At 41.3% G+C, this 24,169-nt stretch overlaps 1 protein-coding gene across 2 annotated transcripts in view; it reads left to right on the top strand.

Moving 5' to 3' along the window:
* The window catches only part of CACNB4 (calcium voltage-gated channel auxiliary subunit beta 4), a 245,026-nt gene that overhangs the window by 15,288 nt on the left and 205,569 nt on the right, over positions 1–24,169 (top strand). The window lies entirely within an intron of this gene.

The raw sequence follows: 24,169 nt of genomic DNA, 5'->3' as shown, positions 1-24,169 counted from the left end.
TTTTAAATATATTTTATTGATTATGCCATTACAGTTGTCCCATTCCCCCCTTCACTCCTCTCCACCCTGCACACCCCTTCCCTCCCACATTCCCTCCCATCAGTTCATGTACATGTGTCATAAGTTCTTTAGCTTCTACATTTCCTATACTATTCTTCCCCTACCCCTGTCTATTTTCTAGCTACCATCTATGCTACTTATTCTCTGTACCTTCTCCCCACTTCTCCTCCTCCCACTCCCCTGTTGCTAACCCTCCATGTGATCTCCATTTCTATGGTTCGGCTCCTGATCTAGATATCCTCTTAGTTTGCTTTTGTTTTAGGTGTGGTTGTTAGTACCTGTGAGTTTGCTGTCCTTTCCCTGTTCATATTTTTTGTCTTCTTTTTCGTAGGTAAGTCCCTTTAACATTTCATATAATAAGGGCTTGGTGATGATGAACTCCTTGAATTTGGTCTTATCTGAGAAGCACTTTATCTGTCCTTACATTCTAAATGAAAGCTTTGCTGGATAAAGCAATCTTGGCTGTAGGTCTTTGGATTTCATGACTTGGAATACTTCTTTCCAGCCCCTTCTTGCCTGTAAGATCTCTTTTGAGAAATCCGCTGACAGTCTGATGAGTACTCCTTTGTAGGTGACTGTCCCCTTATCTCTTGCTGCTTCTAGAATTCTCTCCTTCATTTTCATCTTGGCTAATGTAATTATGATGTGCCTTGGTGTGTTCCTCCTTGGGTCCAACTTCTTTGGGACTCTTTGAGCTTCCTGGATTTCCTGGAAGTGTATTTCTTTTGCCAGACTGGGGAAGTTCTCCTTTATTATTTGTTCAAATACATTTTCCACTCGTGGCTGTTTCTTTCCCCCTTCTGGTACCCCTATAATTCGTATGTTGTAACATTTAAAGATGTCCTGGAGGTTCCTAAGCCTCTCCTCATTTTTTTGAATTCTTGTTTCTTCCTTTTTTTTCTGTTTGGTCATTTTTTTCTTCCTTCTGGTCCACTCCCTTGATTTGAGACCCAGTTTCCTTTCTGTCACTATTGGTTTCCTGTGCATTTCCCTTCATTTCAATTAGTTTAGCCTTCATATGTTCCTCTAATTTGTGGCTAAAATCAACCAATTCTGTGAGCATTGTGATCAGTGTTTTAAACTGTGCATCTGAAAGGCTGGCTATTTCTTGGTCACTTAGAATTATAGGCTCTGGGGCTTTGAGCTGTTCTTGGGTTATAATGCTTGGTCTGTTCGCACCTGTTATGCTTGAGGGGTGGAGCCTTAGGTGTTCTCAGGGCTGGGCGCCCCAGTTGCTGGATTGTGACGCTGTACATTGGGGCTTGGTCAGCGAGGGAAAGAAAGTGGCGCTTTGCTCCACTTCACTCTCTCTCAGATTTCTGTTCCCTCTGTGGCTTCTCACAAGCAAATAGGCCCCTCTGGTGCCAGTTCCCGGGTGTGTGGACCTGCGCATACTCTCTAGGACTCTGTGGTTCTCTCCAATGAACCCTCTGTGAGCCTGGGAGACTCTCTGGGCCCCTCGACCCGGAGAAAGCCTTTCTAGTTGGTGCTTTCAGGCTCTAATTCCCGTCACTGGGGCCCTAGCCTGAGGGGTCTGTCTCACTGTTCACTCCTTCATTTGGTTTATCTGCGTGCGAATGTGTGACCACAGTCAGCCAGCTGCCCTGCGCTCTCACTGGGTCCACCTGTCACCACTCCACTCTTGGGATCCACCAACCACCTCTGCCTCCGCTCCTGGGTCGGTTGGAGGGAATGGTCTTTCCAGCCTGACCCCGCTCCACCGCTGCCTCCACCCCTCTTACCGGTCTGGCTGGGTGGTTCGTTGTTGTCGGACTTCCGTACAGTTCAATTTTCACTGTTTTGGCTGCATTTTTGTTTCTAAAACTTTGTTGTCTTTAAATTTAGTTGTGGGAGGGGGCACAGTGTTTCCACCTACGCCTCCATCTTGGCCGGAAGTCCCTTACTTATTATTTACAAAAGCACTTATAATATACTGCTTTGCTCTGGACATGGTTTAAGTTACCTTGTGTGTTATCACAGAGAAATAAAGTGAACCAAGGAGAAAACAAGGGTAAGTCAGTGCACTGAGTGCACAGAGTGTGTGCCAATGGGATCCTAGCCACTTGCTTATTGAGGGCCTCAAGTTTATCTCTGCAGCTTCCCAGAGAGGACTACCGAGAGAGTAACTACCCAGAGGACAGCAGGAGCATTTACAGGCTTTACAAAGTCCAAAGGTAAAAGGAAAAGCGCAAATACTTCCCACACTGAGACTAGACAGAAGTTTCTCTCATGTTCTCATGAAGTTGACACTGTGTAAGGCAGTAAATTAAACCTTATCATAATTCTGGGATTATTTCTTATAATATCATTCAGTATATAGATAAAATCCCTCATCATGCTGGAGTACAGTACAATAAAAGCAATTATTGAGAGTCATGGCAATATGGTCCACAGACATCTGTGATTCTTAACCTTGGCTGCATATTAGAATCACTGGGGCAGTATATGAAAGTCCCCATGCCCAGGCCACTTTGCAGCCTAATTAAATCAGAATTTATGGGGCACTGGGGAGACGCAGGCACCAGTATTTCCCAAAGTCCCCAGGCAATGGATGTGGTTCTCTGGTGTCATGTAATCCAGAGGGGGATTTTAGAGCAGCTGTTTTCAACAAGGACATATTAATCAGGACAGGTTAGGTGATGGTGCAATAATCAAACGTCCGCAAAACAACAGCAACAACAACAACAGCCTATTTTGCACTCACACTTCAAGTATCTCCTGAACTAGCTGGAGGCTTGTCCTCTGTTATTCTCACTCCAATGGGGCAGCCACTATCTGGAACATTTCTGCTTGCTGCAGGAAAGGGAATGAGACCCATGGGGGATCATACATTGGCTGTTGGAGCAGCGTGAGTGTATGCTGAGCTGCCGTAACACTGAAACTGAAACATACAGTGTGTTTCTGTCACTTAACAGCCCAGAGGTAGGTGGACAGTTCACAGTGAGTAGATGGCTATTAGAGTTTCAAGAGTTCCGTGGTCCAAGGTGGGAAGGCTCTGCCCTTCCTGCCATATTTAGCTTCCAATTTTGGGTCCACCCTGGCTGCTGCAGTCGTCATCATTTCCTAGGCAGCTCGAGGGGGAAAGAGGAGAATAAGTAGTTTCATTTTTAAGGGGATGACCCAGAAGTTAACCACATTTCTTCTGCTCACAGCCCATTGGCTTGAACTTTGTTACGAGGCCACATCTGGCTTCAAAGGAGCCTGAGAATGTGGTGTCTAGGTGAGTAGCCATGTGAAAGCTAAAAAATGTGAGGGCTCTATTTCTGGAAGGAAGAGAAGAATGGATATTGGGGCTAGTTAGGCAGATTCTGCATTGTTACAATAGTGATTTTCAAAGTTTGGTTTTTATCGTAGAAACCCTTTCTTCACATGAAATTGCAGACACCATTCTTGGTAATCAGCATACTTGGAGACTCTGACTGATGAGGGGTGCTACATCTGGAGCCCCCCACCCCTTCCTCCTCCTGCTCATGGCCACAGTCCTAGTGTAATCTTAAAGGATCATGAAAACCATTGATGCAGATGAACTAGTAGTTTTATAGGCCATTCTCCCAAAACACTGTTCTTCTTTTTTAAATCCTCACCTGAGCACATTTTTCTCATTGCTTTTAGAGAGAGGAGGAGAGAGAAAAATTGACATGAGAGAGAAACATTGGCAGGTTCCCTTCTGTACATACCTGGTCCAGCGATTGAACCCACAACCTAGGTGTGTTCCCTGACCAGGAGGAATTGAGCCCACAACCTTTTGGCTATCGCATGATGCTCCAACCAACTGAGCCACACTGGCCAGGGCCCCAGATACTGTTCTTCACAGCAGAACTTCGGAATGGTACTGAAATGATGGATCTGAATAATTCCTCCAACTAGTTCTGTCTCAAAAATTCATATCAAATCCATGCATTTCTCCTCATCTCTCCTGTTGCTTCCTTACTTCCTCCTCTGGCCCACCACCATCTCTCTTCTGGTCTGCTGAGTTTCCCTGCCTCCATTCACCACTAGATCCAGTCTCCACACAACTTCTGGAGTTATCTTTTATTTTTATTTATTTATTTAGCCTCAGAGGCTGAATGTGTTCTTTTTTAAAAAATTTTTTTTATTTATTTATCTTTAGAAGGGAAGGGAAGGAGAGAAGGAGAGAAATATTAATGTATGGTTGCCTCTTGTGAGTCCCCTGCGGGGAACTGGCCTGCAACCCAGGCATGTGCCCTGACTGGGAATGGAACCACGATCCTCTGGTTTGCAGGCCTGTGCTCAATCCACTGAGCTACACCAGCCAGGGCATATTTTAATTTTTATAAAATTTATTGGGGTGACATTGGTTAATAAAATTATATAGCTCTCAGGTGTACAATTCTATAATACATCATCTGTATATTGTATTGTGCATTTACCACCCACATTTGAGTTTCCTTCCATCGCGGTTTATACTCCCATTCCTCTTCTACTTCCCACATACCCTTTCCCTTTAGTGATCACCATACTGCTATCTGTGTCTAGGAGGGTTTTTTTTGTTAAACCCTTCACCTTTTTTATCCAGATCCCCCAAACCACTCCCCTCTGATGCTGTTAGTCTATTTTCTGTATTTGAGTGTTTCTATTTTGGTTCATTAGATTCCATGTATAAGTGAAATCATATAGTATTTGTCATTCTCTGACTGGCTTATTTCAGTTAGTGTTATACTCTACAGGTCCATCCATACTTTTGCAGAAGGTAAGATTTCCTTTTTCAGGGTTTAGTAGTCGTCCATTGCATAAAGGTACCAGAGCTTTTTTATCCACTCATCTACTGATGGGCATTTAACCTGCTTCCAAATCTTGGTTATTGTAAATAACACTGCAGTGAACATAGCAGTGCATATGTTCTTTTGAATCAGTTTTTAAAATTTCTTCAGATACATTCCCAGAAGTGGAATTGCTGTGTCATGAGGCATTTCCATTTTTAATTTTTGGGGAAAGTCCATGCTGTTTTCCACAGTGGCTGTACCAATCTGCATTTCCATCAACGGTGCATGACGGCTTTCTTTTCTCTACATCCTTCCCAACACATTGTTAGTTTACTCCTTGATGAAGGCCATTGTGACAGGTGTGAGATGATATCTCATTGTGGTTTTAACGTTCATTTCTCTGGTGATCAGTGACATTGAGCATCTTTTTATATATCTATTGGCCAGCTATATGCCCTCTTTGGAGAAGTGTTCAATTTTACCCATTTTTAAATTGTATTGTTTGTTTTATTGGTGTTAGGTTGTATAAGTTCTTTCCAAATTTTGATTACTAACCACTTATCAGAGGTATCATTGGAAAATATCTTCTCTCAATTGGTAGGTTGCCTTCATTTCGTTGGTGGTTTCCTTTGTTTCTTTTGATGTACAAAAACTTTTTAGTTTGATGTAATTCCATTTGTTTACTTTTTCTTCTGTTTCTCTTGCCTGAGTAGATAATCAGAAAAAAGTATTGATATAAGAAATGTCTGAGGTTTTACTGCCTATCTCTTCTAGGACTTTTATGGATTCGAGTTTTATATTTAAGTCTTTCATCCATTTTGCGTTTATTTTTGTGTGTGGTGGAAGAAGGTGGTCTAATTTCATTTTTTTGCATATAACAGTTCAATTTTCCAAATACCATTTATTGAATTGACTGTCTCTACCCCATTATATGTTGACTCCTTTCTCAAATATTAATTACCATAAAGAAGTGGGTGTATTCTAGGCTCTCCATTCTGTTCCATTGATCTATATGTCTGTTTTTATGCCGGTACTAGGCTGTTTTGATTATTATGGCCTTGTTGTATAGTTTGATATCTGGTAGTGGGATTCCTCTTTCTTTGTTCTTCTTCCTCAATATTGCTGTGGCTATTTTGGGTCTTTTATGGTTCCATATAAATTTTTGGAGTATTTGTTCTAGGTCTGTGAAATATGCTGTTGGTATCTTGATGGGAATTAGACTGAATCTATAGAATTATTGGGATAGTATGGGTATGTAAATGATGTTAATCTTTCCTATCCATGAACATAGTATATGCTTCCACTTATTTGTATTTTCTTTGATTTATTTCTTTAGTATCTTACAATTTTCTGAGTACAGGTCTTTTTACATTCTTTGTTAAATTTATTCCTAGGTATTTTTTTGTTCAATAGTACATGGCTTTTTTTTTTTTTTAGTTTCTATTCCTGATAGTTCATTCTTGAAATTTAAAAATGCCAATATTTATTTTGTATCCTGCTACTTTACTGTATTCATTTATCAGTTCTAGGAGTTTTTTCGTGGAATCTTTAGGCTTTGTGTAATACAGTATCGTGTCATCTGCAAATAATGACAGTTTTACCTCTTCCTTTTTTGATTTGGATATATTTTATCTCTCCCTCTTGTCTGATTGCTGTGGCTAGAACTTCCAGTACTATGTTGAATAAGAGAGATGAAAGCAGACATCCCTCTCTTGCTCCTAATCTTAAGGGAGACTCTTAGTCTTTGCCCATAAGTGTGATGTTGACTGTGGGCTTGTCATATGTGGCCTTTATTATGTTGATATATGTTCTATTTCCACTTTGCTGAGAGTTTTTATCATAAATTAGGTGCTAGATTTTATCAAATGCTTTTTCTGCATCTATTGATGTGATCATGTGATTTTATCCTTTATTTTGTTTATGTGGTATATCACACTGATTTGGAAATTGTATCCACCTTGTATCCCTGGAATAAATCCCACTTGATCATGGTGTATAATTGTCTTAATGTTTTTCTGAATCCAAGTTGCTAATATTTTGTTGAGGATTTCGGCATCAATGTTCATTGGTGTTATTGTCCTATACTTTTCTTTCTTTCTGGCGTCTCTATCTGGTTTTGGAATTAGGATGCTGCTGGCCTTGTAAAATGAGCTTGGGAGTCTTTCTTCCTCTTGAATTTTTTGGTAAAATTCACCTGTAAAGCCATCTGGGCCAGGACTTTTGTTTGTTAGGAGTTGTTTGATGACTGCTTCAATTTCATTAGTTGCAATCTGTTTACTCAGATTTTCTGATTCTTTCTGATTCAGTTTTTAAAGATTGTATATTTCTCAGAATTTATCCCGTTTTTCCAGATTGTCTAATTGTTGGCATATAGTTGTTTGTAATATTTTCTTATAATCCTTTGTATTTCTGTGGTGTCAGTTGTTGCTTCTTCTCTTTCATTTCCAATTATTTGTATTTGAGTCCTTTCTTTTTTATCTTGAATCTGGTTAAAGGTTTATCAGTCTTGTGTATCTTTAAAAAAACAGTTTTTGGTTTAATTGACCTTTTGTGTTGTCTTTCTAGCCTCCATTTCATTTATTTCTACTCTGATCTTTATTATTTTTTTTCTTCTACTCACTTTGGCCTTTGTTTATTGTTCTTTTTCCAGTTCCTTTACATGAAAAGTTAGGTTGTTCATTTGAGATTTTTTTCATTTCTTGAGGTAGGCCTGTAATGCTATAAATTTCCCTTTTAGGACTGCTTTTGCTGTGTCCTGTAATTTTGGGTTGTTGTGTTCTCATTTTCATTTGTTTCAAGGTATCATTTGACTTCTTCCTTGATCTCATTGTTCACCCATCCACTTTTTAGTAACATGTTGTTTAGCACCCATGTCTTGTGTGCTTTTCAGTTTTTTTCATGTGATTGATTTCTACTTTCATAGCATCGTGATCAGAGAAGATGCTTGATATGTGTTCAATCTTCTTAATTTATCAAGACTTATTTGGTGTTCTAACATGTGGTCTATTCTTGAAAAGAATGTATAGTTGCTGCTTTGAAGCGAAATACTCTGAAGATATTAATTAAACCTATCTGATTGACTCTGTCATTTAAGCCCCTGTTTCCTTGTTGATTTTCTGTCTGGAAGAACTATCCATTGATGTCAGTGGGGTGTTAAAATCTCCTACTATGACTATATTACTGTTGATCTCTCTCTTTATGCCCAAGATTTGCTTTATGTTTAGGTGGTCTTATCTTGGGTAAATACATATTTACATGGGTTGTATACTCTGCTTGGATTGATCCCTTCATCATTTTGTAATGTCTTTTTTTGTCTCTTATAATGGCCTTTGTTTTGAAGTCTGTTTTATCTGATTTAAATATTGCTACCCTAGCTTTTCTTTTCATTTTCATTTGCACGGAATATCTTTTTTTATCTGTTTACTTTTAGTCTGTGTGTAACTTTAATTCTGAGGTGTGTCTGTTATAGATAGCATATATATGGTACTTGTTTTCTAATCCATTCTGCTACCCTATTTCTTTTGATTGGAGCACTTAAGCCATTTACATTTAAAGTGATTAGTAATAGATACATATTTATTGCCATTTTATTTTTTATAACTATGTTCTGCTGCTGTTCAGTCTTTTTTGTCATTTTCATTGTCGTCATCTTCATCTTCGTCTTCTTTGTCTTCTAAGAGTCTTTAACATTTCTTGGTGGTAATGAACTCCTTCATTACCACCAAATGAACTCATTACCTTCCAAATGAACTCATTTGGAAGCTCTTTATTTCTCCTTTGATTTTAAATGATAGCCTTGCTGGATAAAATAGCCTTGGTTGTAGTGGAGTTATCTTTTTACAAAGGAAATCATATGTCATATTTCTGTTTAGAACCCTCCTATAGATTTCAGTTGTGTTAAAACAGAATCTTAATTCTTATTGTGGTCCACAAGGCTCTGTAATGATCCCGCTACTTCCAAACCTTCATATTTCATCTTTAACTGTTTTGTTTACTGCTCTGCAGTCTTTCTTCCACCCCATCACTATATCTCTGGCCTTCTTTATGTTCTTCGAATCAGCCAAAATTAATTCTGCCTCCAGGCCTTTGTACTTCTGTTCTCTCATCCTGGAATGCTCTTTTCCCAGCTCTTTACATGGCTGGACTCCTTCTCATTCTTCTCATCTCAGCCCAAAGATCTCCTTAGAGAGACCTCATCCAGCTGCCCATTTAAGGTAGATTCTTCTCTTCCCATATTGCTAGTACATTCCTTTACTGTGAGAAGTCATCTTATTTATGTAGTTTTCTTTTTACTTATTCTATCAATTCTCACTGGAATGTAAGCTTCAAAAAGGCAATGAACTGGTATATCCTTGTTACTGAACATTCCAGGAGAACAGAATAGGCACCTGACACCTAATGAGTGTTTAGTATTGATTGATTAATGAATGGAAATGACAGCGGTTTTGTGATTCAGTAGCTGGCTAAGAATCTGGGTAAGATCTAGACTTCCTTGTCACCTGTTTTTCGCTTTGTAGCATGAGAAATCATGCTAAGGATAGACTTGATGTTTTCCTTTAACAACTGAGGTATCTAAGAAGAAAAGTTTCCTGAAAAGAAGGCCTAGAGGTGATCCAAGCCCTGAGGTACCTCCTTGAGAGTAAGTTTGGAGTTTACTCAAAAAACACACGAATAGATATTAATGGACCCATAGTTTCAAGGTCAAAGACATAGCTGCAGGGATTTGGGCTTGGAAAGACTATTAAAGCAGTTGTGGTCACATGCCACCTTAGCCCCTACCACGACACATCTGGATTTAAGAAATTCCCTTCCTAATCTACTTTCCAAAAAGTCCTCATGACAAACTGTGTATCATCGGCACTGCCTTACAGGGTTGATGTCAGGGAGATTAGCTACAATTTGGTGAAGTACAGGTGAGCACTCAGCTTCACCGGGGTGTTCCATTCTGGATTCACAGCGGGGCAGTTTCTGCCTTAATAGAGGTCATCTGAGAGGCCTGCTGTCCATCAGCAACCAACCGGCACTTGGACTCAGCTCTTAATCTCCTTGTGGCTGATACTTTGGTCTGGTGCCCGGTGTTGGACGCCTGAATTCCTGCAGATGAGAACCTTTTGTCCCAGACTACCTTGGGAGGCAGCAGGACTCTTGGACTCTGGAATCTGAGCCAGAATTAAGAAAGGGTGAGATGAGTGTCTGTGTGTAATGGCTGAGGGGTGTATGGCCCCATAGGAGTAAAGAAACAAGCTGCTGGTTTGGCCAGACCACGAGGGGAGGCTGTCACCTGCAGGCCAGAGGTCAAACGTGGGAAAATCAGCACAGCCAGTGGGAGTAAGAAAACAGTGCCCCTGTCCTTCTCGTCTGCTCTGCTCACACTCCACCGCAGTGCTCCCCCCTCCGCTGCTTTTTCTGGAGAACTCCTACTCCTTTTCTTCATGATTGCGTAAACGTCATATCCTCTGTAAAGTCTTCTCCAACAGTCGCGGGCAGAATTAGTTCCTTCCTCCCTTAGGGTATTCGGCGCACTTTCACACTGTTTAGAAATGATCTCTTTACAGGCCTCTCCCATTACCAGTGGACACCTCAAGCACTTGGCTTGCTCCTAATTTTCTTTAGAGAGGCTGAGCAGCAGAGCTATTAACGGAATCAGCTCTGACTCCGGTGGACAGGAGTGTGAGGACAGGCTCCATCGCTTTCTATTTGTGTGACCTTGGGCGGGTAACGTCATCGCTGGGGCTCATTCTCCTCCCCCACGGAATGGGGATAACAATACCTGCCTCATAGCCTGCTGTGAGAATGTTGAGAAATAAGATAATATATGTGCTTCCTGAATGAAAGTTATTTTCTTTAAAACCACAACCTGCTCTTGCTGTTCTGCTTTTTAAGCAGGTTAGTGGCCATAATTCATGTCAGTACTGCTGCCTTCCATTTTTAGAGACTGGTGGAGAAGGCTGACATCTCAAAGCCTCTGCCAATTCCTCCATGCTGGAGGAATTCCAGAGGGATGCTGGTCAAATTGGTGATAATGATGGTGGCTGTGCTGATGGTGGGGTTGAAATATTTGTGGTACCAGTGGTGGTGCTAGTGACCGTGGGAGTGTGGATGGGGTGGCAATGGTGAAGGTGGCTGGATGTGGTAGTGGTGACTATAGGGTGGTGCTGTGGAGGTGGAGACGATGGTGGTGATGGGGATGGTGATAGAGGTGGTAGTGCTGAGGTGGTGCTGGTGGTGCTGGTGGTGACGGTGGTGATGATTGTCATGTTGGTGATGGTGGTAGTGAGGATGGAAGGTGGGGATGACAGCTGTGGTAGATCTGCTGGTGGTAGCATTGGTAGTTCTGAATGTTTTGGGAACAAGGTGGTTTCTGACATTTACCCTGGGTTCTTCACCTGTTGCTCAGCTTGCCAATTGGGATTCATGATTCCCAGTGCTTGGAGTAATGACCACACAGCTTTATAGGGGTTTTTTTTGGTCCTCTGTCTATTTGCTTTATTCTGAACTCAGTGCCCTGAGTTCGTGGGCTTACCTGGGGCTCTTCACCTGGTTCCCAGCCCCTGACTCATGCTAGTCTTGGAGGCAGTTTCCTGAGTCTAGCATAGACTTCTAGCCCATCTGTGCTCAGCCTGTAGTCCTAGAGCCCTGCCTCTTCTGGTCCTAGGTCCCTGCTCATCACCCAGGAGCCAGCGATATGTCCCCAGCAAACTTGTCCTTTGAGTTGCTTGTCAAGTGAGAGATTTTCATTCTAGAGGAAGACATTTCTTACTGAAGGGGATGCTCCAAGTTCTGAGAGTCCCCCTCTTGAAGCTGTTTTGAAGATGTGTTTCTTCAATCTGTTTTCTTAAGGGAAACAGCTGGTAGTAATGGAGGCTGGGCTTTCTTTTCAGCAATGACAGCAATTTGACATATATGCCCACAATTATCTTTTTTTTTAATTCCCAAAATCTATCCTTATTTTCATACAGTTTTTATTATCCTACACAGTGTCCCAGTCTCTTAAATCACCTCACTAGTTGTTTATTTATATATGTAGCAATTCATTTGTTTACATTTCCATCTCAGCTTGTTCAAAATTCATAATAATTCCGTTCTCCTGCCAACTTATGCCAGGCTTGGTGATGGCACTAGAATCTGGGGGCGGCGGCTACATTCTCATGTAAACATAGTGAAAACATCATTGCCAGCTTACTACACAGGGGAAACAGCGTCAGGCTAAAAAGCAGCCATTTCAAAGGGGAGGGCACTTCTGGGCGTGCTGAATTTGGTACAGGGTGAGGGGTGGGAAGTGGGATAGGAGACTTTTGGGGGCCTTTGATAATGAGGAAGAAGGTCTCCTCCTTAAGGAAATCACAGTTTGGACATTGTGACATTTGCATTATTTAACAGCTGACTGTCCTCTCAGCTTTCTGGACCCTATTGATTCTTTGGCAGTTGTACAGAGCAGGCATGTATAGATTTCTTCCAAGGACCAGTAACATTTGTGATGTATTGCTCTGTGAGAGCATGTCTCTGTTGTTGCGTAAAAACCATGAAATTGGCACTAAAATCTGGTCTATTAGAAAGAACACAATGATTACAGCAAAAACTCAAGTTCAAGGTGTAGCTTTACCATTTCCTCAACCTGGAGTAAGTCACCTCACTTTTTTGAGTTTAGTTCCATCTTTGTAATATGGAGCTAATAACTGCAGTGCCTTTATTGTAAGATTTTTATAAGCCCGATGAAAATAATATCTGTAAAAAAGGGTTAAAACATTAAGAGTTTACTATTGTATTTTTATATTTAACTTATAACACTTACCTTCAGAATGAATGCTCTTTACCTGGGAAGTTCGCTGCTTAGGAAAAGTAATACAAATAGCACAGATATTTGTGAAAATCATTATGCTTTAAAACCACTTTGCACGTAAAATTACCCTAACATTTAACATTTATTAAGCCATCCTAGCCATGTGACTTTCTCAAGTTGTCTTAGAGCTGTGACATAAGAGATCAGAGACCGGCATTCTCCAGATCTTGCCTCCACACTGCTCTCTCACAGCCTGGAATGACTGTCCCCATGCCTGCCTCCTGAATGCCTACTCACCTCTCAAGCCCCAGCTCAAAAGTCACCCCACTGGAACATAACTGCTCCTGGTAGAGGGAGTCATTTCTGTCATTCCACAGCTCCTTATTCTCATCTGTGAGCTGCCCCTCTCAGTTCCTGTCATCTAACTGTAAATGACATCTGAATGCAGGCTCCAGGAGGTCAGGGATTTTTGTTGCTTTTGACCCCTGTGCACTTCCCAGGGCCTACAGACATGCCTGGTTCACAGTGGGTTCACAGTGAACCTTTACCGAATGAACAGATGGGTGAGTGAGTGAGTGAAGCAGATAGGTCACCTTCAGTTTCTTAAGGGCATGAACTGGCTGACATAGATGTTTCTTGTGCCTTCATCTTAGTCAGGGCTTAGTGCCTACTGGGTTTGCATGTTTGTTGAGTGAATAAATTTCTGGATTAGGGACTCATATATCTAAAAAACAGAAGAGAAAGGCTAAATAAAAAACAGGAGAGAAAGGCTAAATATTATAAGGCGCTAAAAATGTCACTGTATTTTCATACCAAAGTTGTTTAAAATATGTTTTTATTATGCTTTTTAGGTTATCAAAGACATTATTACTATTTTTATAAGAATCTGTGATAAACATCTAGAGCAGTTTTTAAAACCAAACAAACTAAATAGTTAGGCTTCCCTGGACTAGTTTTTAATGAAATTTTTAATTTTTTCCCCTAAAAACAATGTAAACATCATTAGCATAGAACATACCAAAATATGTTTTACCCCTTTAGTATCCTAATATACAGATATTAAGAGTTGCTTCTAAATAAGAATTATTGCAAATTCATAGTTAGTATCAAAATAATGAGAGCCAGATTTTTGCAGATGGGCATTTGCCAGATTTTTTTTTGTAATTTCCTCCCCCCTACTGTGTTTGAGGAAGTCTTTCTCATAGTAAGGATTCTAGAATTATACTTACAAAATTTTATATCCTCTTCAGCAGATGAGCTGACCGACTTATAGTCTCCATGGTAACAAGGTTTCTGCATCTCCCCCAACTCTTTTTAAAATAGCCTAAAGTCACAGAAGGGAACTTAGATATTAATAGCCTATGAAATTTCAGCCTGAACAACAGTTATTAAATATGCAGCTTTTGATTATTTATTTCTTGATCCAGAATCATCATGATATATAGCGACTAAGACGAGGCATATATGAATGTGATTTTAATGCTCATGCAGATTAGGACGTTAGTTTGCTGAAATCATTAACTGTGGGCAATGGGTTTAAATTAGCCTTCACTTCCCAACTTCCTTTTTGCTAGTCAAGTCAGATTAGGTACTCTCCTCCGTTTAGGAGTGAATAGCATAGTAATAATAATGCTTTAAGTTACTTTAAGATCTGTGCGAAAGACAAAACCAGGGCTCTTTTGTTGCTATGCAATTTCTGTGAACACCCATTTATGTTAGGCATGAGTGTGGTGTTTGTACTAAATAAAGAAAAAGCAAGGATGATTTCTCCGGGCTGTAGGCTTTGTTGACTTGTTTGGATTCCTTGACACCCATAAAAAGTTGCAACCCCAAACTCAGCTTGTGCATAAATGATTCTCTAAGCCTAGTAAGATATTTTGAAATAGGGTTGTATTTAGTTTCTTGAAATTCTGTTTTTTTCCCCTAGAAGTACCTGATTTTTGATATAGCATGACTTGGAGCATCACACAGAAAAACTGATTTTTATTTTTGGGCCTACTTCTAAATATTTATTTTTGAGAAGTCATGTCATATTATTGCTTGTTAGCTGTAAACATTGACATACATTCTTATGATATCAAAGATACATTTTTCCCTAAAACAGCAGAAATTTATTAATATCTGGACTTCTTGACATTGTGATGGGCTTTTAAAAATGTTATTGAAGCTATAATCCTATTACAAGATTGTCTGAGAGTCATACCTAAGAAGCCACTCAAACTATTTCTGCCTCCCTTTCCATTGTCATGTCTCCATATTTTTTTTTAAATTTTATTTATTTATCTATATTTAAGATTTTATTTACTTATCTTTAGAGGGGAAGGGAAGGAGAGAGGGAAAGAAATATCAATGTGTGGTTGCCTCTATGCGTACCCTGCTGGGAACTGGCCTGCAACCCAGGCATGTGCCCTGACTGGGAATTGAACCTCAATCCTCTGGTTCACAGGCCTGTGCTCAATCTACTGAGCTACACCAGCCAGGGCCATGTCTCCATATTTTTTTCTTGGCTGTCACCTGATCAGGTGGAGCTGTGTAAGACCGAGTGTAAAGGGTATGTGTGAAAGTAGCAACTGATTCACTAAAAAAAGAAAAGGGTATTGCTTATATGCTTGTGATTGAGATTTGCTTGGTGGGGGAGGTGTCTGCTGATGAGGCTGTTGCCATCACTGCAACTCCCGTTGTGGGGCAAATCTCCTAGGAGTCTGAAGTCCTTCTCTACTTCTTGCCTGCAGTGACTGGGCTTTGTTTTATCCAAGGTTCCTCTGAACACTTTTGTGCAAGTGGTTTATTTGGGAACTGATGTCAGGGAGCAGGAGTGGAGAGAGTGCAAAGCCAAGACCAGAATGTGTTAACATGTAGGCCAGCGCTGGGAACAACTAGTGGTTGATGACACCACACCTCCCTAAGAAGCCTTATGAACTGCGTGTCAACTGTCCACCTGGACCATAAAAGGGGGAAGCATTTCTCCATGGGCATCTGTCCCCCACTGGTCAAGGATGGCCCCATGGGGTTGGCTCCCTCACACTACCAGGTTGCTCATGCATGAGTATCAAGTATCCTGCCCCTCCTGGTCAGAGAATCCAGGACTGGAAGCCAGAGGCCCAGGGCACAGGTGAGGCCAGGCACTGTCTGATCACACTTGTGTGAAGCTGGCAGAAGGCTGGGTGGCACCCGTCACTGCAGAAGTGACAGGAGTGAGGGGTGGAATCTAGAAGATGTGAAGTGGCTCCTGAAAGGTACACGTGTGCATCTCAAAGACACCAGTGCCTGCCTCATCCGTTCATAGCTTATTACCTTGTGGAGGGAGAATTCTCTGCATCCTTCCAGGAAACAGAAGTGGTGAATATTTCAGTCACATGTGATAGATCCATGCTTACGACCTGCCTGACCCTTCTGATCCCTTCCTCAGCCTGGTACCTCCACCTCATTCAGAGGAAACCATTGTCATGTCCAAGCTTCATGGAGCCATTCCAGCTGAATGTTAGGAAAGTCTCAGGTGTCCTTGATAGCACTTTGAAACCAGAGTCACAGGAGAATGTTCCCATGTCAATGTTACTCTTTACCCAGCTTTGTATTTTTTACCTTCCAGTCTAAAGCCCTCAGGATTCAGTCCAAACAGTCTTCTTCTGGCTCTTGCTGATATATATTCCTTTGATGTTTTGATGAATAAACAGTTTGCTTCCATTTAAAACATTTTTTATTGATCGATTTGAGAGAAAGACATCAATTTACTGTTCCATCCATTTATGCATTCACTGGTTGCCTCTTATATGTGCCCTGACTAGGGATCAAACTCGCAACTTTGGTGTGTGGGGGTGACACTGTAACCAATTGAGCTAAAAAGCAGTTTACTTCTGAATATGTAGTTTGCTTCTGAAGAAGGAACTGTATTTTCCTGTTTGGGCTGTGCCAAGATGTGACCCTAGTTATCAGCTCAGAAGCAATGAGATGAGGTAGCAGCAGATTTTAAAAAGGACAGGAATTACCTTGTTAGGCACCTACCTTGTGTGAGGACTTTGCAGGGTCTCTGGGAAAGGGGAGGCTGCTCTCTTCCAGCAAGGAGAGAGCTGCTGTTAATGGCTGGGAGGATTCAGGGATTTAACATTCTTAGGCTCATCCCCCACAAACGTTCACATTCCAGGTCAAATAATCACCTGACTGGGTGATTTCCTCTCAGGGCCCTGACTTCAGCCGAGGAGACACATCGAGACTGCACTCAGCCCCTCTGCGGGCCTTTCAGCGTTACAGTTAGTGCCTGAGCCTGATTTTCCACACTGTCTGCCTGGTGGCTGCAGGAGATGAAGGTCAACCTAATGACTGTCATAGAGGCCTTTCACAATGTGCCTTGTGTTTCTAGTTGACTCATCTGGACTTGTAATTTTAATGTTATCTCTTCAAGGCTCCCAAAGCAGTTAGCAAAAGCCAGATGGCTCTACGATTCTTACCATTACCCTTGACCTCCATGTCATTCACATACCACAGCTACCACTTAATTGAGTATTTCGTGTTCCATTGGCGCCTCATCCTCATCCACCGAAGTTCAGTGTCATAGTAAATGTGATGATACTGCACGCCACGGAGTCACCATCCTATTACCACCAGCAAAGGGGTGAGTGGTCCAGCTCTGTTATCCAGAGGGTCTGCTTTTCGTGTTCGCTCCTTTATTAACTTTCTTAGCGTGGCTCCACAAGGAAGCAGAGCCTGAGACAAACACTTGCATGCAGGCGGTTTATTTGCAACGTGACCCTAGTTGGATCAGAGGACCTAGGAAGAGAAAAGGGAAGGAGGGAAAGCCAAAACATGCATGCATTATCAAACTGACCACTGCTGAGGGCAGTGGGCATCCCTGGACCTTTGAGGAGAGTTGTAAGATTTATCTCAGAACTGGCTGCTGAAATGAGGAAGCATGTACCCTTGGCTTCTGTCCCTGCTGGTCAAGAGTGACCCAAAGGTGATGACTTCCCTGCACTCCGGAGTTGCAGGTGCATGAGTGTGGAGTGAATACCTGTGGGTGCCTAAGCCTTTGTTGGCTCGAGGAAGCTGTGGAGCAGGAGCTAAAGGGTGTGTAGAGGGGAGAGACAGGCAGAGGAGAGGTGCGGTCAGAGTATACCTGTGCACATCTGGTTGGAGCCTGTCTGGACCTCCTTGCCTCAGCAGGGCTAGAGTAGGACGTGGGGCTGAGGGGTTATCAAGTGATGGGTGAGGGATGTGTAACAGGGCTTCATTGGTTAAATGAATTGTTATACTCACTAATGGTATCCATTTTCTCTTGATTTTCTATTTTTCTAATGTGAAAATATTTAACTTTTGTAATCAAGAATAATGTTATTAAAAATATTATCCCATTTTAAAAAAAACATAGTGTAGTCTTAAAGTGAGGTTATATAGGACTGCCGGGGGGAAAGGACAAGTGAAGAATGTAGAGAAGCAAATGACTTAGGAAATTAAATTACTGCTTGCTGTGACTTTTTGCAAGTGGAATGTAGGGAAGTTAAACATGATAGCAAAGAACCTGCACTTACACTGTGTGAATTCTCTGAATTGCAGGTCAGAATGGCTCATCGTTAAGAACTCTTCTTTCTAGCACTCCCTTTACCTCTTAGGAGGATTATCTGTGTGTTGTAACAGATCTAATAACCAAGTCTTTAAAATAGATGTTACCAGCCAGGGAACTTGCCAGAAGTGAAACTCCATGGGAAAAAGCTCATTATTTCTCTTCAAATTGGCACTCGCCTATGGATCAGGGTTGGAGGACGACAGATATGCAAGTAAATAAAATTTACTGCCCAAGCAAGAGTGTACGTTAAGTGCCTGCTCTTGCTGCTGGTGGAAATTATGTTCTTTCACAGGCTCTCAAGGAAAGCATTCTGAGAGATCCACCACCAGGGGCTGTGGAGTGGTAAGAGAGTGGAAGGCTGCCCCCAGGTGCCCAGTGTCTCATCTTCATCCATTCTGCCTTGGAAAAAGTCCAACCTCGTCCTCACCAAGGCCAAAACAAAGGCCAGTGCCCACCGAATCTGTGCCGTTGGTCCAGCATCAGCACTCTCCTTTCTCGTCCAGGTAGCTCTGCGCTGTTCCTGGCTGTGATTGATTGCTGTGCTGCTGTACCCAGGCTCCCTCTTGAAGCTTGCATTTGGAGTCTGTGTGACTGCTAAGGCCACATGGTTGCTAAGGAGACAGAACCCACTGAGTGAATAGGGTGAGCATGTGTTACTCAGTAAGAGAGAGAGAGAGAGAGAGAAGGTGCAAGGTCTTTGTTAGCTGGGATTATATTATCTCGGGGTTGGGAAGGACCAGGCTCCCTTTTCAAACTAGCCAATCAATTTCCCAAGATTTCATGGGCTGCTGATGGGTCCACCCCCTAACCAATCTATTTCCTAAATCTTCCAGGGTTATGTCTCTTATCTAATTTGATTCCTTTCTCAGGTTAGACTAACAGGCCTCTATGGTCACCACCTTGGGTCCTATTACACACATGCTTACCTCCCCCTTTAGAGTTCCATCCCTTCCCATTGTCATCAGTGTGGAATGGACCAGTGTGAAGTTGTAACTTCCTAGGGAAGCAAGCAGCTTATGCTCCCTAGTGTATTATGTTTAGTAATGTCTGATTTCCTGTGGCCCCCACCTTTATTAATAACTAGCTAACTACCTATGCCAACACTCTGTGCTAGGCACCTGGCACAGGAGTGTAAATAAGAATCAGCCGTGGATCTTAAGAGCAATTCCTTCTGCTAGTACCAATTTCATAGGAGCACTACTGTGTAGCAGCCAACTGGGGACTGATGTGTTTTCATTTAATGTTGAATTGTTGGTGAATTCTCTATATGACTCGCATAGAGAGGGTATCTTGGATTTCATAACTATGTAGATAGGGTGTCTTGGATTTTACGATTTAATTTCTTTGAGTATGTTTTGATGCTGGTGTAGGTATAACTTTCATAGCCAACCATCTTGAAGAAGTTTGTTTTCCTTTTTATGTATATCTGTCATTTGAAGAATGTATGCATGGAGTTCTTAAAAATACATAGACATTATGATGCACATATAAAAATAAAAATTTAAAAGAATAAAAAGTAGAAATATAATTTTGACTGTTTTCTTTTTGCACCCTGGTGGATGTTCTTGCCTACCACTTGGAGTATGTGACATCCACTTTGGCGATGCTTGACTTGGGTGGCCACAACTACACCCCTGTGTGACAACAGGGGAGAACCTTGAAAGATGTTAAAACTCATATACTTGCCATTAGACATATCCAGACCTAAACCAACCTCTCTGATACTTGTATATTGAAGACTGTCTTCGTAACATTTCAGAATTTTTACCCATCTCCAGTTCTCTGCCATTCGGAAGGCCGTATTGCACGGTCTGCTAGCATCTACAACAGAGGGGGCAGCCTGTGTTTGCAGATAGGTTTGGTTGGCTCATCATTCAGAGAAAAATAACTTTGAGTGAGTGCCAAGACTTGAAGATGGGGGGAATTTTGCATTCGGTACTGAATTTTGAACTTGCCTTTTAAAAAGAGAAGTTACAAAACTTAGTTCTGCATTCTTCTAGGGAGACCGTTGTCTGGCGATAACTGCATTACATAGGCATTTGCTCTCTCTGTCCTCACTGACTCCCATCCCCCAGGTCTCATCGTCTCACACCCAGCATGCTTCATTCCGTGATGCTATCTGTGTGTCTTCTGTGGAATTTAAGCTGTCTCCTTTGATCTAAATTTTGAAAATGATTAATGTTTAAAAAGGTTTCTTGAGATTATATCGTGTGCAGAAAATCTATTCAGGCCTTATTCCGCAAGGAATGCTGTTTGCCCAGTTTATACACTCAGAGCCCCATAATTTAGATTACGTAGGCACGTTGAAGTTGGCTCAGAATAGTGTGGTTTATTATAGTCTAGTGGTTACGGCACAGCCTCTGGACTGCGATTACCAGGGTCCAGATTCTGTCTGCCATTTCCTAACTGGGACCTCAGGCATATTACTTAGCCATGTCCTGCCTCAGTTTTCTCATCTGCAAAATGGAGGCAATAACAAATGGGTAGATAATATCCATTATCTATATAATTGGATATAGATAACTGTCAAATAATATTGCCTAGCGTGTAGGAAGCAAGTATTGGTTGTTATATTATCTTTAATTTACCAATTCCTTTAATTTAGTATTTAATGATGATTATTTCACAATCTCTAACCAGATGAGAAAAACTAAACCCACAATGTGGAATAATCTACATGCAGTTTCTTGAACATAAATATTTGTACAATCGATTCCCATTAGCATTCTGGTATGTCTGATGTTAAAACCAATAGTTTCCACTAAGGAATTAGTAAATTCCTTAGTGTGACGCAGCCATGGGCATTGTCTCTGACCTGGTCCATATGGATACTTCTCACCTCATCTGCTGAACCTCTCCTTTGGGGCTTACTGGCCCACACCCTCAGGCTAACTGGAGTTCAAAGGGGCACGTTTCCATCCCCAAAGTAGATATGCTAATTTCAGAGAAGTGCCAGCCTTCTGTCTAAAACTTCTCATAGTTCACGCCTCATATCCCGCCTTCGGCTCTGTCTCATTTCTAATTTGTTGTTAGACAGGTCCGAGGCAAGTCAGACTTGAAGGAAGTTCTCTCCTCTCCTGTGCCCTCTCCCACTTGCCTGCAGTCTGCTTGCCCTGCTGCTCCAAGTTTGGTGTGCCCTGACCAGCCTCCTCCACTCCTCGGAGATGAGGAGGTGACTGCTTCTGTGGCGCTTCCAGTCTGGCTCAGCCACAAGGGTTTACTGTTTAAATTTCATGCCCATACTGGGAGTATGTCACTTTCGTGTGCTTTAGGGGTGCATGTATCTTTCAAGAATGCTGTTTTGTGAGTTCTTCGTTGTGGTGGTTTAAAGCAAACTCACCTATACAAATGCACAGATGGCAAAGGCCTGAATCAAAGCTAAAAAAAAGTGACTTAGAAGAGTGGTCAGTGAAATGTTCAGTCAGTGTTTGTCTCAACTCTGCAAAGTGGTCCAATCCCCTGACTGGGGGAGCGGGGACTTTGGTGTGCGCTTTGCAGCATTTCCGCTCCCTGAATAGTTTTTCTTAAACTCTCCGTCTGTTCTTTTTTCTTCTACTTGTTTTGATGTGTTAGGAATGCTATACATTGATTGACTTGTGCGTATCTGTGGGACAAATAAAAGAAGAGTAAACCAAAATTTTCAGAAACTTTTCCAAATACGACAACATGAAAAATGAATTTATCCATTCATCTTCGGTATTTGCTTAAAAAGAATTACTCAGGATATTTGAGTATCCACAAAATATTCTTAATCATTATTTTTACAACTATGCTTAATTTTGCTATTTGAAATGACCAGCTGCATCGGGCAACATCCCTAACATAGCCTTCCCTGCTTTGGGAGTCAGGAACCTCAGCCTCTGCATCTGGCTTTTTTACTTATTCCGCGTGTGACCTGAGCAAATTATTTACTGCCTGCGAATGTACTTAATAAGTTCTTTCTACCTCACAGAGTTCTGGGAGGCTCCAATGGGCCTACTTATCTAAAGTTGCTTTTAAAAGTAAAAGGCAATAATGTAGGGTGCTTGTATACTCCAGAAGAGTAATTTAGTACATATTCAGTAGGTGGTCCATGTTTGCTAATTTAAGATAATACAAATTAATTCTCTTCTCTATTTTTAAACAGTTTTAAAGTTTTTGATTGAAAATAAGCACATGCTCATTGCAAAACATCGGCGAAATATAGAAAAGTGTAAAGATCACCTGTAATGTGATAACTGCTTTCTCTTAGCATTTTGGTGTCTAGCCTTCCACGTTGGTCTGTGCATCTGTATGCAGAACATGCATTTTGACCAACACTTTTGTATTGCTCTGTTACTTGCTCTTTTCATGTAAGACTCTATTGTAGATAGCTTTCTCAGTTAATAAGTGAGAGCTAGTTTATTGCCTGTGTGCATATACCATGATTTACTTAACTAAGCTCTATTGCTAGATATTTGGCTTCCCAATTTTTTACTTTAAAAAATAATGCTGATGTTTTATTCTTTTATGATAAATTTCTAGAGTGGGAATTCTCAAGTGGTTGTTTTCTAAGCCAAAAAGTCTAACATACCCCCACCATGAGTTATAGACTATCTAGTAACATGGAACGTATGCCTTTAAAAGGGTGTTTAGTACAGTTCGGGTCCTGCAGCTCCAGCATCAGATTGATCAGAGCAGCAGTTTGCCCTCACATATTTAGAGGAGTCACACAATAGTCATTGGAAATAGCCGAGGATCTTATTATAGGGTAGCTTTACTTGTAGCCCAGTATAGTGGCTCTCCTGTGCATTAATAATGTGTTAATAATTACTTTAAAAAGTAGTTATTTTAGTGTAGTGATGTATAATGCATACACATTTAGCAAACATTTATGGAATCCTGGGTGCTTAATCAACTTTTTGTCACACATTGGGGATATAAAGTCAAATGAATTGCAGTTACTTTTCTTGAAAAACTCAGTCTAGTGGGGGAGATAGATATGTAAACAAATAAACACCATAAGTTATGTTGTATTTATACTAAGTCCTTGGAAAAATAAAAGTCCATCTCCCTGATGCCTGCCCTACACAGAGATTAGAGAGAAGAATGGTCTCCCTTCTATCTCTATATTTTATATATAATATATTAATATATATTAATGTATTTTTTATATATTATAAATTGTTTTCAGATTTTTACCCTGACATAGAAGGTGTCATGAAGGAGGAGGGAGAGAAGAGCAAGAGAGGCTGAATAACACAATGAAGTGGCCACAGGATTCTAACAAACTAAATGTCCAATGTTCAGCTTGATGTTATTAGGATTTCTGTGATATAAAGCCTCTCTGTCTCCGAAACCATGAATACATAGGTGTCCCGAGTGAACAGGGCTCTTTGTTTATATGTTAGGTTTTTGTATTAGTTATCCATTGTTGCATGAACAAAACCCATTTATTATCTCATAGTATCTGTGGGTCAGGAACCTGAGCCTGGCTTAGCTGGGCCTCATGGGCAGTCTCACAGCTGCAGTCAAGGTGTCAGGCAGGCTTGGGTCTCATCTGAAGTATCTGCTTCTGAACTCACCTACATGCTGGTGTCAGGATTCCGTTCTTTAAGGTCTGTTGTACTGAGAGTCTCAGTGCTTGGCTGGCTGTTGACCGGGGACCCCCCTCAGTTCCTTGCCACACGGGCCTCTCCAATCAATGAGAGGGAGTCTAGTCTGCTAAGAAGGCAAAGGTCATCTTTTGTCATATCATGAAAGTAACATTTTTCAGTGTTGCCAGATTCCGTTGGTTAGAAGGAAGTTACTCATGGGGAGGGAATTGTACAAGCCAAGAATACCAGGAGGTGGGGATCATTAGGGGCCATCTTATAGGAGGCTAACTATAGTTTTCATTGGAATTCAGCATAAGGAATTGGGGTTCATGTTTGTGGAAGTAAGGTTTAGCCACAAGACACAGAGCAGAAAACAAGAACTCGGTGGAGGTAGAAAGTCAGAGGCAATAGTAGCCACCGAGATGGAGCACCACTCCCCCTTCATCCTCCAGGAATTTCAGAAATCTTAGATGAGTGTTGAAATTCCCCCAGG

The sequence above is a fragment of the Sturnira hondurensis genome, unplaced genomic scaffold (assembly GCF_014824575.4).
Source record: "Sturnira hondurensis isolate 20B ecotype Veracruz unplaced genomic scaffold, ASM1482457v3 Scaffold0019428, whole genome shotgun sequence".
In the NCBI taxonomy this organism is placed as follows: Eukaryota; Metazoa; Chordata; class Mammalia; order Chiroptera; family Phyllostomidae; genus Sturnira; species Sturnira hondurensis.
This window is presented reverse-complemented; position numbering and strand designations above follow the sequence as displayed.